At 43.1% G+C, this 13,541-nt stretch overlaps 1 long non-coding RNA gene across 2 annotated transcripts in view; it reads left to right on the top strand.

The window, feature by feature from the left end:
* The first annotated feature begins 2,939 nt into the window (after positions 1–2,939).
* The window catches only part of LOC138641815 (uncharacterized), a 40,343-nt gene continuing 29,741 nt past the window's right edge, over positions 2,940–13,541 (top strand). For both annotated transcript variants that reach the window (XR_011313950.1, XR_011313949.1), the window contains exons 1-2: positions 2,940–3,020; positions 3,724–3,826. This is a non-coding gene — a long non-coding RNA (uncharacterized lncRNA). The remainder of the gene's footprint in view (positions 3,021–3,723; positions 3,827–13,541) is intronic.

The following is a 13,541-nucleotide window of genomic DNA, read 5'->3' as shown; positions in this document are numbered from 1 at the left end:
ATTCTGGGTTGGTGGAAGAGTTGGCTTGTTTGCGGCTTCCTCAATCTGAAGATGGGTTTAATATATTTGGACTTATCTTTCGGTTTGATCTACGGGTCGACAACAACGAGTTTGGACTTTAAAATCTTTGATGTTTATCATTGCATGCATGTTTTCTTTCCTCTTGTTTTTTCAGGTTCGAATGACTTCGAAGAATTACGGACATTGTGAAATCCAAAGATTTCAGACGGGGAGTGTCATGTCTCACGACTTAGGAAATCATTCAATGTTTGCATTGCTTGTGTTCTATTCTTCTTTCTAGGCAGAAGTTTGCCTTTCCCTGTATTTTGGCCCAACTCTCTCACTATAGTCCTGTGATGTATGTTTGTTCTCGCCCTTATACTCCATTTTGTTTTCATTCCTCCATCTGTATGCATCCTACTACATGTCCTCTGTTGAATATTCCTTTTTACCTGCTACTTTCATCATAATACAAGAATTTCAGTTAAAGCAACCCTCTTTTCCTGGAGTCTTCTTACATGAGATCGTGGCTGAGTTAAGCTGTCTGATTAATCGGTATGAACGTGAGTACAGGTGAATACGGAAGCGCCTAAAAAGAAAGGTCCATCCAGACACCACTACATTCTACATATCCATGAGTCAGAATAGCCCTCGGTGGCGGACTCCTGAGAGATCGCTCCAGAGGGCGCCAAGGTAGATGAAGGCGCCCGATGGCTGCAGATGGTGCTGTGAAATAAAAAAAAAAACAATATATTGAGAGGAAAAAGCCCTGACTGAAACCAAAAAAGTTAGACAGGTAAACATGGTTATTTAATGTGCTGTTGAACACTTACGTTCTACTCAGCATGGTTTCCCTGAGGAAGGACAGGGCCCCGCCATACTTATATCGTGTACTTTTCCGTCCTGCTGAGCCACTCGGGGCATGCATCTCCTGGTTCAACTCCCTCTTGAAGCGATCCCTGAGTGACCGCCACCACTTCCTAACCCTGTCACCTGTGAAGACAAGAATGAAATTTTAAAAAAAGTTCATGCAGGCCAACACCAACAGTTTAGAGAAACAAACCCAAAAACAAATACACCCAATGCACATAACCATTTCCACCCACCCCCAAAAAATTAAAAACAATTAAAATTGAAAGGCCAACCCACCATGTTAAAAGGTATTTACCACAAGTTATTTTAAAATATCTCTTTAAAAATCCCCCCCCCCCCCAAAAAAAAAACCTTTAAAAAATTACCTTTATTAAAAAATAAACCCTCAACCAACTCTGTAACTCTGCAAAAAGGAAAAAAAAGCATGAACCGCACATCCCAAAACCTCATATTCAGGTATATAATTTTTGCCTAGCGGCTTTAGATCAACGTATGATTTTGGGATGTGCGGTTCATGCTTTTTTTTTTTTTTTTTTCTTTTTCTTTTTTGCAAAGCATGTTCTAGTCTTCTTCTTGGACCAGCACTCCTCCCATTTGGCACAGGTGATTTTAATTAGCAGGAGACTGCAAATTAAGGGGTCTAGCCCATTTTGGCTCTCACTGAAGAGCTGGAGGAAGGTGAGTTTCAATGCTCCTTTCATTTTGGTGCTGGTGCTGTGTGGCGGCCATTGTTGCTGTGGCTTTTTGCTGGTGGGGCGGCGCGGTCTGGAGTCATGGGGGCTCAGTCTTGCAGCATGGGTGCTGTGGGGCAGCACCCTGCTGGTGCATGGCCGCTGTGGTGGTGGGCGCCGCACGGCTCCGCTCCGTTAGGGCGATAGGACCCACTACGAGGTTTGCCGTGAAGTGGCAGTGGGCTTCATACAGTCTGATCAGAACGTTAAACTGAAAACCTCATATTCAGTTATATAATTTTTGCCTGGCGGCTTTAGATCAACGTATGATTTTGGGATGTGCGGTTCATGCTGCTTTTTTTTTTTTTGCAAAGCATATTCAGGTTTAGCTCTGGCTGTGTTCAGTACATCATACAGACACAAACACATGCACGCACACAGACGCACACAAAAATTGGCAGTACTCACACTGGTTTGAAGGCTGTAGCGTGATCTTCTGGCAGCACAGTCAGGCCTCTGGAATGGTTTCAGTGGCTGGCTCTTGGCTCTATGGTGGCTGGAGTCTGGGTGGCCAAAGTGTTGCTGGCTGTAGTCAAGCAGGCTGGAGTCTTGCAGGGAGGCAGGAGTCTTGCTGGCAGGCTTCTTTCTTCTTGGCTTCTTGCTGGCACATTTGGGGTTGAAGGCCCAGGCCAGGTTTATATAGATTTGGGGGTGTCTGGTGAATTTGCAACAAAATCCTGAATCTGAGCATGCTCAGTGTAAAAAAAAGGTATTGCAGCGCTGCATTCCGTCATACGACGTGTCTCGACGGATTCTGCGTCCGTAGGCTTCCATTGTAGCCAATGACGCATGCCGCAGGATGCGTCGCGACACTTTTTTTAGGCGGAGATAAAAAAAGTTACAATCAACGTTTTTTCCAGACGACGTGTCGCCAAATTTCGACGCATCCGTCGCACGACGTACACGACGTATGACAATGCGTCGCCAATACAAGTCTATGGGAAAAAAACGCATCCTGCGGGAGATTTTGCAGGATGCGTTTTTTTCACAAAATGACGCATTTTGACGTCCGCAGAAAAACGCTAGTGTGAAAGTAGCCTTCCTGGGCTGCTTGCTTTCAGTTTGATGAAATCACAGTTTTCTCTGCGTTTCTGCTGCTCCTCTGAGTAATGTTCATTTGTCTCATTTGGCCCAATGATGAGAAGGAGACAAGATCCGTAGAAATGTGGTTTATTTGTCAATGCGTTCGGAAGAGACCCGCTTCTTCATCAGGACAAACTACATGAAGAAGTGTGTCAATTCACAATGCACTGAAAAATAAAGCGCATTTCTTCGGATCTTGTCTCCTGCTCGTCATTGGGCCACCGGCAGATTTTAATCCACGTTCTTTCATTTTTACCTGTCTCTCCAGAGCGAGGATCTGCAGCAGCCGCTTCATAAAATTTTACAAGAGTCAAGATTCCAAAGCCACAGAAGGTGAGCAAACTGCCCTTCACCTCCCTTTTTACGGATAAGACCCTATTGTACTTCCTATCTTTCCAGTTCCTTGTCTATGACAAGGGGTCACAGCTCACAGGATTGTCCTACTGAGCCTCCTACAGAATTCCCCAAAGGATCAATGAGCCGCGCCACTAGAATTCAGCAAATGTTTCCATATTCGGTTTGGATTACAATCGCCGGCAATTCTTGTTTTTGCCATATTGGCCGAACACAGCTGAATGCCATTGGAGTCAATGGGAGTAGAAATGAGCGAATATATTTGGAAATGAACGTAAAAAATATAAATTCGGCACCAATATGGCACGAATATGGCAAATTGTGATTCAGCGATTGTTTCCAAACATATTCATTCAACTCTACACGCCACGCTAGAAAGATCATGACAATTATTACTAAATAAAAAGTCCCATATGTCAGAATAAAAAAAGAGGAAAAAAAACTCAGCAGCAGTGGGAATAAGATACGAGCAGACACTGGCCACTGTGACCCGGTGACAGGTCCTGTCTAAGGGGTTAAATACTATTGGCATCGTTCTATATATTCACTTTATTCAGTATGTGGACTGATCTTCTGCTCAACAATATCTATGGTTTGGGCTAGGACATTACAATATGATTTGTGGCAATTTTGGGGTCTACACCGTATGTAATCCATTATATTACCTGCCTATATTTTGTAGGGTGAACACATGAAGTCATCACACCCTTGTGGATTGGCCTCAATCGTCTGGGCTTGGAGATGGGACGATCAACATCTATTGAGACATCTCTACTGGCTTCCAGGTGAATATTGAGGTTGATCTTTGGGAGATAATTTACAAATAAATGGTTTTATAGAGAAGAAAAATAATAGTGAAGACGATCATATGAAACTGAAGAACTGTTCTACTTGTCTATTGTTGAACATTTCTGATGAATAATTGCTGGACTTTGTTGTCTATGCCCTGGTGGTGTAAAGTAATGAAGGGGCAATGTGCACATTCCAGATGCTCTAGGGTAGTGAGGGGCTTCATCTACTATATAATTGTCTAAGGGTCACTTCCGTCTTTCTGTCTGTCTGTCTGTCACGGTTATTCATTCGCTGATTGGTCTCGCCAGCTGCCTGTCATGGCTGCCGCGACCAATCAGCGACGGGCACAGTCAGTAAGAAAATGGCCGCTCCTCACTCCCCGCAGTCAGTGCCTGTCGCCCGCATACTCCCCTTCGGTCACCGCTAACACATGGTTAATGCTGGTGGTAACGGACCGCGTTATGCCACGGGTAACGCACTCCGTTACTGCCGCTATTAACCCTGTGTGTCCCCAACTTTTTACTATTACGCTGCCTATGCGGCATCAATAGTAAAAAAAGGAATGTTAAAAATAATAATAAAAAAAGATCCTGCTATACTCACCCTCGGTAGTCGCTCGCGCCGGCCACCATCTTCCTTTGCAGGTTCCGGTGGCAAAGGTGGTATGGGAGAAGGACCTGCCATGACGTCACGGTTATGTGACCACGATGTCATCACAGGTCCTGCGCTCATACCAACCCTGGAACCGGAAGCTGCCGTGGACTACAAGGGGCCCTCGGAAAGGTGAATATATGTTTATTTTTTATTTTTTAACCTGTGACAAACCTGACTGGGCAATATACTACGTAGCTGGGCAATATACTACGTGACTGGCCAATATACTACGTAGCTACGTAGTTGGGCAATATACTACGTGACTGGGCAATATACGACGTGGCTGGGCAATATACTACGTAGCTGGGCAATATACTACGTGACTGGCCAATATACTACGTAGCTACGTAGCTGGGCAATATACTACGTGACTGGGCAATATACTACGTGGCTCTGTGCTGTATACTACTTTGCTGTGCAATATACTACGTAACTGGGCAATATACTACGTGACTGGGCAATATACGACGTGGCTGGGCAATATGCTATGTGGCTCTGTGCTGTATACTACGTCACTGGGCAATATACTACGTCACTGGGCAATATACTACGTAACTGGGCAATATACGACGTGGCTGGGCAATATGCTATGTGGCTCTGTGCTGTATACTACGTGGCTGCGCAATATACTACGTCACTAGACAATATACTACGTAACTGGGCAATATACTATGTGGCTGCGCAATATACTACGTCACTAGGCAATATACTACGTGACTGGGCAATATACTACGTGACTAGGCAATATACTACGTGGTTGGGCAATATACTACATGGTTGGGCAATATACTACGTGGTTGGGCAATATACTACGTGGTTGGGCAATATACTACGTGACTGGGCAATATACTACGTGACTGGGCAATATACTACGTGACTGGGCAATATACTACGTGACTGGGCAATATACTACGTGACTGGGCAATATACTACGTGACTGGGCAATATACTACGTGACTGGGCAATATACTATGTGACTGGGCTATATACTACATGTCTGGGCAATATACTACGTGACTGGGCAATATACTACGTGACTGGGCAATATACTACGTCACTGGGCAATATACTACATGTCTGGGCAATATACTACGTCACTGGGCAATATACTACGTCACTGGGCAATATACTACATGTCTGGGCAATATACTACGTGGCTGGACAATATACTTCGTGACTGTGCAATATACTACGTGGCTGGGCAATATACTACGTGGCTGGGCAATATACTACGTGGCTGGGCAATATACTACGTGGCTGGACAATATACTTCGTAACTGTGCAATATACTACGTGGCTGGGCAATATACTACGTGGGCTGTGCAATATACTACGTGGACATGCATATTCTAGAATACCCGATGCGTTAGAATCGAGCCACCATCTAGTTAAAATATAAAAATAAGGGTAAGAAATAGCAACACCCAGGTACCACGTCCAAATAGGCTGGTAAATATATAATTATTTCATACAAATAGATAGGGAGACTCTAAAGTAGAAAAAATATATACAAGGGAAAATAAGTATCCCAAAATTATTGCACAATGACAGCGTAATATTGCACAGTAAGGTCAATAAGAAAGCTCAGCCACTGTTTAAGAGTACTTTATCAAGGAATTTGATTACCGTAAATATAAAGTGCCAATGCTAAAGAGTGGTCATAACCAGACCTACATTTAATTTAAGAAAATATCTAAAAAAAAACAAAGGGGATGAAAGTCTTCAAAGACCAGGAGATAATGCAATGTGCCCAATAGTGATCGCTGTTTGTGCCTGAGTCTGTCCAAATCTAGAAAACCATGTGGTTAAAGAGGCATATATTAGATTAGAGAGATAAACCTGATGAGGAACGTGAGAAGAGGGTTTTTTTCATGAAAAATTTAAAAAACATACAGTGGGGCAAAAAAGTATTTAGTCAGTCAGCAATAGTGCAAGTTCCACCACTTAAAAAGATGAGAGGCGTCTGTAATTTACATCATAGGTAGACCTCAACTATGGGAGACAAACTGAGAAAAAAAAATCCAGAAAATCACATTGTCTGTTTTTTTAACATTTTATTTGCATATTATGGTGAAAAATAAGTATTTGGTCAGAAACAAAATTTCATCTCAATACTTTGTAATATATCCTTTGTTGGCAATGACAGAGGTCAAACGTTTTCTGTAAGTCTTCACAAGGTTGCCACACACTGTTGTTGGTACGTTGGCCCATTCCTCCATGCAGATCTCCTCTAGAGCAGTGATGTTTTTGGCTTTTCGCTTGGCAACACGGACTTTCAACTCCCTCCAAAGGTTTTCTATAGGGTTGAGATCTGGAGACTGGCTAGGCCACTCCAGGACCTTGAAATGCTTCTTACGAAGCCACTCCTTCGTTGCCCTGGCGGTGTGCTTTGGATCATTGTCATGTTGAAAGACCCAGCCACGTTTCATCTTCAATGCCCTTGCTGATGGAAGGAGGTTTGCACTCAAAATCTCACGATACATGGCCCCATTCATTCTTTCATGTACCCGGATCAGTCGTCCTGGCCCCTTTGCAGAGAAACAGCCCGAAAGCATGATGTTTCCACCACCATGCTTTACAGTAGGTATGGTGTTTGATGGATGCAACTCAGTATTCTTTTTCCTCCAAACACGACAAGTTGTGTTTCTACCAAACAGTTCCAGTTTGGTTTCATCAGACCATATGACATTCTCCCAAAACTCCTCTGGATCATCCAAATGCTCTCTAGCAAACTTCAGACGGGCCCGGACATGTACTGGCTTAAGCAGTGGGACACGTCTGGCACTGCAGGATCTGAGTCCATGGTGGCGTAGTGTGTTACTTATGGTAGGCCTTGTTACATTGGTCCCAGCTCTCTGCAGTTCATTCACTAGGTCCCCCCGCGTGGTTCTGGGATTTTTGCTCACCGTTCTTGTGATCATTCTGACCCCACGGGGTGGGATTTTGCGTGGAGCCCCAGATCGAGGGAGATTATCAGTGGTCTTGTATGTCTTCCATTTTCTAATTATTGCTCCCACTGTTGATTTCTTCACTCCAAGCTGGTTGGCTATTGCAGATTCAGTCTTCCCAGCCTGGTGCAGGGCTACAATTTTGTTTCTGGTGTCCTTTGACAGCTCTTTGGTCTTCACCATAGTGGAGTTTGGAGTCAGACTGTTTGAGGGTGTGCACAGGTGTCTTTTTATACTGATAACAAGTTTAAACAGGTGCCATTACTACAGGTAATGAGTGGAGGAAAGAGGAGACTCTTAAAGAAGAAGTTACAGGTCTGTGAGAGCCAGAAATCTTGATTGTTTGTTTCTGACCAAATACTTATTTTCCACCATAATATGCAAATAAAATGTTAAAAAAACAGACAATGTGATTTTCTGGATTTTTTTTCTCAGTTTGTCTCCCATAGTTGAGGTCTACCTATGATGTAAATTACAGACGCCTCTCATCTTTTTAAGTGGTGGAACTTGCACTATTGCTGACTGACTAAATACTTTTTTGCCCCACTGTAAGTATCCGGATTGGTTGCTTAGAATAGCCAGAAACATAGCCCTCACTTAAAATAGGGATGATTTAATTGAGCCCAAATACAATCCAGTGAGAAAAGCAAAAAATAAAAAACCTTTTGTTTCCTTATTATGATACAACCCCCAATTCAGTGATATTAAAAATGTTATTTACAAATGTTTACCAATATTATATGAAGATGAGACTCTAGCTAAATTTCAAGTCTCCTCATCTCGACATGCTTAACATGTCACTCTCCGCAAAGAGAAACAATGCTTCTTGATTTGGGGGTAAATGTAGTAGCTAGGAGAGCACCCACTATTGGAAACATAGCTTCACCGGGATTATTTTCATGGAAACCACCTGTGCAAAATTGGTTGAATCTCTAGGGCTTCTTTAAATATGGAACAAATAACTGTAAAAAGTGCAAATATGCCAAAATAACAAAAACATTTAATAATCACAAGGAGACACAGATTTATAATATTAATCAATTTATTAACTGTAACTCAACAAATGTGATATATAAAATAGAATGCACTATTTGTCACTTAAGATATATTGGATGCACCACGAGAAAACGAAAAAACTTGTATTTCAGAACACATCAGAGATATAAATAATAATAACGTTATTCGGAATATATCAATGGCTGCCAAACATTTCATTGTGCATCACAATAGGAATTCTTCATCTTTAAAAGTCTGAGGCATAGAGCACCTTAAAAACTTGAAGCGTGGTGGGGATAGAAAAAGACGTCCATTAACACGAGAGGCATTATGGATTTACAACTTGGGAACAAGACATCCCACTGGTCTCAACAAGTGGAATGAAATTATGTTCCATTACTGATCTTGATCCCAATTTGCTCCTTCAATCCTTTCTCAGTCATGTGTATGCTTTTAGGAGGACCACAGGTCCAATCTGTTTGGGTAGTTTTTTAAGACCCTGTTTCTACATACTGAGAGCGCCGACACCAGCTTCATCATCTCCGTCACCAGTGTCCATACGGTCAACACAAAAATTGTGCAAGTCGGTAGACAAACTATTAATACATCTGTTACCTAACACTCTGAGAAGTTGCAGGTAGTCAGAACACGCCCTGTGGGGATCTTGTTGTCCTACTTGGATCTGTGGCATCGCATTGCCATGACCACACCACTGCTCTTGCGCTTTGCTTAGCATGGCTCTAGCTTCACGATCAACACTCAACTGATTTCATCAAGAATTGACTTGCTTGGTTATTAGCACTGGTGGTGATTTACTGGTCTTCTTCTCACTATTTCCTAAGGATTGCCAATGTATTGACTCTGCTTTGATCTAGTCACCCATGTGTGGACCTTTGCCTTCAGTTGCCAATCTTTGGAACTAATGCCTACTGCCTGGTAGTGACCTAAAACTATTCAGTCGGACTTGCTACCTGCAACCGTCTATAAGGAACTATAATGGGTCCATGACTTGGAGGATATCTTAATATGCACCCATGACTACTCAGTGTCAACTTAGTGATGGCAGGAACCTAGATGGGGGACCAACACAGACATTTGCCATAAATGCTGAGTGTCAGGGTGGACACCAATAAGCCACTTTGCCTTTGCTAGGTTTTTTAGATACAGAAAAATAAGTAAAATCATGTATATAAATAACATAGGGTACTTAGTAAATACCATTTTTGATTAAAAAAAACGTACAATCCATCCCAACAGCGTCAAGGTGTACCCAAATCGGAATGGTCCTACTTCTAGTAATAAAACCATTATTTCCCATTATCACCTTCAGAGTGTCAGAAAAATTATCTAAAGGATAAATGTGAAGAACATACAAGCTCCGTGCAGATGTTGCTCCTGATTGGACTACAGTTCAAGAAGACCCCAAATGTAAGAGAGTTGACCACCAGGATAAGGTTCTTCTCATAGCTAGTAGTATAGCCATCATTATTCGTGCTGAGTGAAAATACTCATTACTCGAGATTTCTCGAGCACGCTTGGGTGTCCTCCGAGTATTTTTTAGTGCTCGGAATTTTAGTTTTTAGCACCGCAGCTGAATGATTTACATCTGTTAGCCAGCATAAGTACATGTGGGGGTTGCCTGGTTGCTAGGGAATCACCACATGTACTGATGCTGGCTAACAGATGTAAATCATTCAGCTGTGGCGCTAAAAACTAAAACTCCGAGCACTAAAAAATAGTCGGAGGACCCCCGGGCGAGCTCGAGAAATCTTGAGTAACGAGTATATTCGCTCATCACTAATCATTATCCCAGATTAACCTAATTGAACAATGACTATATGTGACATTGTAAAACCTCCGCCCCATAGGAAAAAAAAACATTGTGAAAGTTTTCTTCTCTCCCCTATGGAGTTAGATTGTTCTGAGCTCTGTTTTTGCCTTTTTTACAATAAGTGAGATTTAAAGTGTATTGGCCATTTTGGCTTCCGAGAAACCGAATTACGGCACACAGTTGGGTTGAGCAATATCTTCTAACCTCATTGGAAGTCTGTATTAGGAAGGGGCATGCAAACAGCTAGATCTCAGATAACAAAGTTTTAAAAGTTAATCTGCAGAACTCATCTATTCTTCCTGTCATCATCCCAGTGTTCAGACAGAAAATAATCAAAATTTTATTGTTAAGATTGCTTTTTAACGTCTTGACTTAAAGTCTAATGTTTTAAACAATATTATGTCTTAGCATTAACACCGGCCATTATTTGTCATATGGATATTACCTGGAGTATACAATATATTAGTTTCATTAACACTCAGCCTGTGTCCCTCATATAATTTCCACTTCATTTCTGGTCCTTTCACCTTTTTTTTAGGATGCCCCATTGCCTTCTGTGACCATAGTTAGGCATATGGTCAACTACAATGCTCATGTAGACGATAACTTTCCTGAAAAATCTGTTTTCATACACGCTTGTCTTCTCCATCAAATACAATTTTGGAGCATCTTAATTCATGAACTGTGCATTGTGTCAGTCCTCTGAAATGTATGACTAGATGAACAACTGGGTGTTACCATTCCATTTATGAATAAGGTGTGTCGCTACTAGTGTTGAGCATTCCGATACCGCAAGTATCGGGTATCGGCCGATATTTGCGGTATCGGAATTCCGATACCGAATTCCGATACTTCCCGCGTATCGGATACCGGAATCGGAAGTTCCCAGAATTCAAACTGAACGCAGCAGCCAATGAGGAATGATTGGAAGTGTGGGCACATCCTGTTTAGCATGGTGGGCATGTAAGTACTGGCAAGGCTTGGATTGGCTGCTGAAATGATGTCACTCTGCACTATAAAAAACGCTGCCGGCATTTTGCGCTCACTCTGCTGTGATTTCAGTTAGGGACAGGACGCTGTGTTCTAACTGAGGGCCAGTCGAGCTAGCTAATTGCTTTATTTTCCTTTCCAAAGGCTAATTTAGCAAAACGCTGTGTGTTCTTCACTGTTCACCTTGCTCTTGCCTTGCAGCGCTGTTTTAACAGCGTTCTACAAGGTCTCTGTGTGTGTGTGTGTGCAGCTCACTCTGTAGTCTGTGTGCAGCCATATACCCGGTTGTATTCAGCTCAGGGGGGGTTCACACTGCCTCACACAGTTGTCCTTTTTTGCTCTTAGTGCAGCCTGCTGCACATTTTTTCTCAAATTTCCTATTAGTGTTTTTCCACCAGTCTCCAGCTCTATTGTGGAAAAACACTACATAGGATAACCTAGAGGGGGTTTTTGGGCCTTGCAGCGCCGTTTACAGCTGTCTGCACGGTCTCCGTGTGAGCCCAGCTCGCCCTGTAGTCTGTGTGCAGCCATAGCCGGTTGGATTCAGCTCAGGGTTCGTTACTGGCTCATACCTTGAGAAAAATTTTACTTTTTTTCAAATAGTGCAGCCTGTTTAAAATTTGAAAAACAAAAATTCCTATTAGTGTCTTTCCACTCGTATCCAGCTAAATAGTGGAAAAACACTATATAGGATAACCTAGAGGAGGGTTTTTTGGCCTTGCAGCGCCGTTTACGGCTGTCTGCACGGTCTCTGTGTGAGCGCAGCTCGCCCTGTAGTCTGTGTGCAGCCATAGCCGGTTGGATTCAGCTCAGGGTGCGTTACTGCCTCATACCTTGAAAAACAATTTCCTTTTTTTCAAATAGTGCAGCCAGTTTAAAATTTGAAAAAAAAAATTCCTATTAGTGTCTTTCCACTCGTATCCAGCTAAATAGTGGAAAAACACTATATAGGATAACCTAGAGGAGGTTTTTTTGGCCTTGCAACGCCGTTTACGGCTGTCTGCACGGTCTCCGTGTGAGCCCAGCTCGCCCTGTAGTCTGTGTGCAGCCATAGCCGGTTGGATTCAGCTCAGGGTTCGTTACTGCCTCATACCTTGAGAAAAATTTTACTTTTTTTCAAATAGTGCAGCCTGTTTAAAATTTGAAAAAAAAAATTCCTATTAGTATCTTTCCACTCGTATCCAGCTAAATAGTGGAAAAACACTATATAGGATAACCTAGAGGAGGGTTTGTTGGCCTTGCAGCGCCGTTTACGGCTGTCTGCACAGTCTCTGTGTGAGCGCAGCTCGCCCTGTAGTCTGTGTGCAGCCATAGCCGGTTGGATTCAGCTCAGGGTGCGTTACTGCCTCATACCTTGAAAAACAATTTCCTTTTTTTCAAATAGTGCAGCCAGTTTAAAATTTGAAAAAAAAAATTCCTATTAGTGTCTTTCCACTCGTATCCAGCTAAATAGTGGAAAAACACTATATAGGATAACCGAGAGGAGGGTTTTTTGGCCTTGCAGCGCCGTTTACGGCTGTCTGCACGGTCTCCGTGTGATTTAAACTAGCTCTGTAGCCCGATCTGCACCAAAAAAAAAGTTAAGTTCACCAAACACAACTTAACACTTGTGTAGGCCACATTTGAAAAATAATAAAGTTTAGTCCACAATTTACAACATTAGTGTTTCTTACACCTGTTAGAAGGAGCATTTCAGGAATAAGCACACTAAGGCCTTAGTACTTTTCTGCTTATCTTTATCTGTCAACCAAGATGAAGAGGGCAGGGAGTAAGGCACGTGGGCGTGGGCGCGGAGCAGGGAGAGGAGCAGGGAGAGGACGTGGTGATTCTGCGCCTGCTGCGGGCGCCGGTGACTCGTCGTCACTCAGTTTCAGCAGGGAACAGTCCTTCATGCGCAGCTTTGTCGGCGAGCGCCGTGCACCGCTGCTACGTGAAGACCAAATTGAAGCCGTTGTCGGGTGGATGGCAGCTAACGCCTCGGCATCGACTTCAGTTAGTGCCACATCCTCTCAGGCACAGAGCACTGGAGAGCAGCCATCTGTCTCTTCACCACCTGCCAAATTGGCCAGGCAGTCAGAGAGCCCAGGACAGGAGCCGTCTCTACTTCTGTTCTCTGAATCTCTTGGCTTGGAAACAGGGGGCCAGCCAAGCAGCATTGGAGAAATGGAAGAAGAGGCAGTGTGCAGTGATGCCCAAAAGCTTTATCTCTCTGACTCTGAAGAGGCAGGTGGGCCAGTGCCTCCGGTGACCACAGCGCAGTACGCATCTGATGATGAAACTCAGGTGCCG

The sequence above is a fragment of the Ranitomeya imitator genome, chromosome 6 (genome assembly GCF_032444005.1).
Source record: "Ranitomeya imitator isolate aRanImi1 chromosome 6, aRanImi1.pri, whole genome shotgun sequence".
NCBI lineage: Eukaryota > Metazoa > Chordata > Amphibia > Anura > Dendrobatidae > Ranitomeya > Ranitomeya imitator.
The sequence above is the reverse complement of the archived record's forward strand: the minus strand, read 5'-3'. Positions and strand labels throughout refer to the sequence as shown.